Genomic DNA, 3,794 nt, shown 5'->3' with positions numbered 1-3,794 from the left:
AAGACATTTAATCTAGACATTTAAACTGATTTGACAGACACTGCTCCTCTTGACTCAAGTTGTCCTAGAAAATACAGTGACAACTGTTTTTTCCTAATAGATAAATTACTTTTGTGTGGCTCCACTATTAAATAGATCAAAACTTTTAACCGCCTGTAGATAGGAAAACAGAAATACTTAAGTGCTTTACAGCTTTGCATGGTGAATTTTAAGTTATTTATATATCTATTTATTTGAGGAACACTCATGTCTAAAAAGAATTCTAAATAAAGTCTTAGAAAACTGCTTTGGTTGCTTGTTGGCACTGGGTGGCCTGTCCACAGGAACCTGCGGAAAATAAGGGAAAAACTCCACCCAAGAAAAGTTTTAACAGTTTTGACTAACTTGCAATTCTTCTCTTACTGCTGTGCAAGACTTGAAACATTTATCTGCAAAAATGTAGCAAAAGCATAAGACTGACTCACTTACTTGACTAAGCAAAGGATTAAAAGGCAAGTGATTGAGGTTTCTACTGTTCTGTATGTGATTCATATGTAATACCTATGTAACTGGCCACTGTTAATATCTTCAAATACAGATGGCTGAAATGTAAGCATGCATGTTCTGTAAATACGTCATCATGAAACTTAACAGTGTTCTCATGGCTTGACATTTCTTTAGTCAAGTGTGTAAAATGTTGGTTAATTTTATGCCGGTGACTCTAAGTAGAGTACGCTTTTTGCCTCCACGGTATCTTACCAAGTTAAGAGGTTTCCAAGCCTTATAGAATATTTGCACTCAATCCAAATAAAGATAACATCTGAAATGTCTGAAGAGCTAGAACATCAAAATTAATTTGATTAATTTTTCATGTTTAAATATTTTCAGACAAGAGGCATCCCTAAGCAAGGAATAGTGATTTGCAATGTGGTCTTCATCTTCAAGGCCCATTTGAAACTAGTACTTTCACAGCACAACCGTGGAATGGGCCTAGCTTGCAGATTGCTGTAGAAGTCCCGGTGGCTCACAGCAAGGACACTAGCATTTTTTCTGTCAACAAACCTGTCATCGTTCTTTGGACAGACTCTCATACTTTAGAGCTAAGATAGTCAAGAGTCTGGGGTTAGAGCTGATCTGTGACTTTTGGAGCTGGGAGAAGGAGCTCCTTACAGTGGTCAAGCTTAGAGATCTAACTTACATATCAACCTCCAGAGAGCGAGGCAGATAGGTTCCTGCCCTGGATCACCCTCAGGAGGAGTCTGGTGTAACTAGTGAATGCCTTTTTTGTGTCAAATTCAGATAAGAAGTGGCCAAAACAGTCTATAGAGTCTGCAAAATTTACATGAAGTATGTTGCAAACATTTGAAATGCTCATGTGTTTTGACTGAGAGCTCCTTTTCTGAGGTTTTATCTTTCATTTCAGTTAAATGGAGGAAAATAGACTCCCAAGACTTTCAGCTGTTTGACTAAAAGTCACACTACTCTCTAATGAATAGATTTAATTTTCAGTGATATATGTGATGACATAATCATTTGTATGCCTGCAGTCATCCTGTTTTCCACTCAATAGAAACAGGCAAGGGAAAAAAACCCAGACCACATTCAGGATCCTGTGTGGATTATAAACAGACAAAGCAAAGGGGCTAACTACTGTGTCTCCACAGTTGACATTCAGTGTGAAGGCATGACAACAAACTGCCACCTTGCCTTCTCACTTCAGCGGCCTGTATTGGGCATGTTGTCACTGAATCACTGGCGGTACGGTGACAGAGATGGAGATGAGAAGAGAATCAGGGTCAAAGGCTGCAGGTTGCAGTGGTAAAGATGGATCACTCTGCAACTCACGCTTTTCACATGCTATCTTTCCAAGCTGAAAACAAGGGTACTTTTAAGATTCCCTCAAGACTCCTAGTACCACTATGTTATATTTCAGGTTTAACAGGAAACTACAATAGAAGGACTGAGTGATCCATGCCAAGTCTGTAGAATATGTCTTTATCTAGATGTACAAAACAGAGAGGCATTGTGCTGTCTCTGAAGATACTGCTTTTCTTTGCCTTCTATAGAAGGAACTCAAAAAGTTGATTTATAGCAACAGATGCACTTCATCACAGCATCATGGCTTTAAAGTTTTGTCAGGTGTTTCTTTTTTTTCCTGAGAAGTGATGTGGACTATGCTGACAAGCAGATTAAATGCTGATGTGTTAATTGCAGATAGGTATGTTTAGAAAGGGTTAAAATTTGGAGGCATTAACATTTTTCAAAGATGTGACCTGAGCTTGACGTAACCGCAGAATATTGTCCTACTGCTGTAATAAAAACTACATTTTCTTTAATGAATCTGTAAATCTGCTAATGTACAAATGTCTGATTATTTTATGGTTTGCTCTAAAATGACTCACATAATTAAACATTTTAAAGTGTCTGAAAACCCAAGTTGTAATTATTCAGTAGATACCAGTTCCTTGCACAAAGCACCAGATGTTTTATATACACTATTAAGGTGTCCTCATTTATCATTTTTGGAAATTGGACTTTCTTAAAAAACAATTCTTTTATAAAAGTTTGTCAGGAAAACATTTTTCTTCCTCTTCTGTTGTTTTTCTCCTCTCTGACCTTTTTATGTATTTCAGTGACAGCTGGATATTTGAGAGCAAAGTGGTTTTCAGTGACCATTTGAAGGTGACTCAAAAGAGAGCTCCTCTCTGTTCAGGCACCACAGGGACTGAATGAAAAAATATCCTTTTGAAAATATGACCTGAATTTGTAATGAATCTTCCCCTCCTGTTAGGACTTGGACTATGAATAATGCAAAGGATACAAAATAAGAAACTGGGAAATAATTTTTGAGATGATCTTTGGTAAATAGTATACCCAGTGGGTCAAAGTTTCCTGTCAGTGGCACTCATGTATACTGAGAATAATGTTATGTTAACAAAGTTAAAAGAAAAATCTGCTATAAGCAGGGCCAGGCACAAGAGTCACAAATGCATCGAAAGATTGTGCTTCTTGAAATAATAAATATAGCTAGGTAATGAAATATAATCTTCCTATAATAATCTTAATAGAAAACACTTCTTAAAACATCATATTATTTTTAAAATGCAGTGATTTCATATAAAATAATAATTCAGTGTTACTTGTACATTATTTTACCTTTATAGATTTGGGGTTGATGCATAGATTCTGGAACATGATTTCACTTCCTGGTATGTATCACTATAATGATTTAAAAAATCAGTGTTCAAGTATTATGTTTCTCTGTCATAATGTATTTTATAGATTTAGATAGTTGTCTGAGGGCAGAATAAACTCTGCTTTTCTAGACTTTACAGCTACGGTATGCATTACAATTCCCACATATATATGTTCCTGTATGTTGTATATTCCTCTGTGTTTTATCAAACAATCTAATAAGATACTTGTGTCCTTACACAAATCATCTTTACTCACAGAGGAAGGCCTCTTGACCGCAGTACTGTTACTTTGCAATAGTAAGATTCACTCATGGGGTTGAGAGTCTTTAACACTGGATCCTCTTCCGTTGTGTCATATCATTCTCAGTGTTTACCTGTCAGTAGTTCCATATTTCTTCATTAGAAATTTGACTTCACTAAAAATCTCACCTCAGAATCCTGGAAGGAAGACACTGTCTTTTGTCCTTTTGGAGAACCTGCTGCTACATAAATAAACCATTGTGTACAGATCCATTACTTAACATGACGCAAACGGGCTACTGAAGTGGATGAAAATGAATGTGAACAGTGGTTAAAAGTTGAAAAGGACCAGTAATTTTCAAAACACTGAGATTATTT

The sequence above is a fragment of the Rhea pennata genome, chromosome 9 (genome assembly GCF_028389875.1).
Source record: "Rhea pennata isolate bPtePen1 chromosome 9, bPtePen1.pri, whole genome shotgun sequence".
Taxonomy (NCBI): Eukaryota; Metazoa; Chordata; class Aves; order Rheiformes; family Rheidae; genus Rhea; species Rhea pennata.
The sequence above is the reverse complement of the archived record's forward strand: the minus strand, read 5'-3'. Positions refer to the sequence as shown.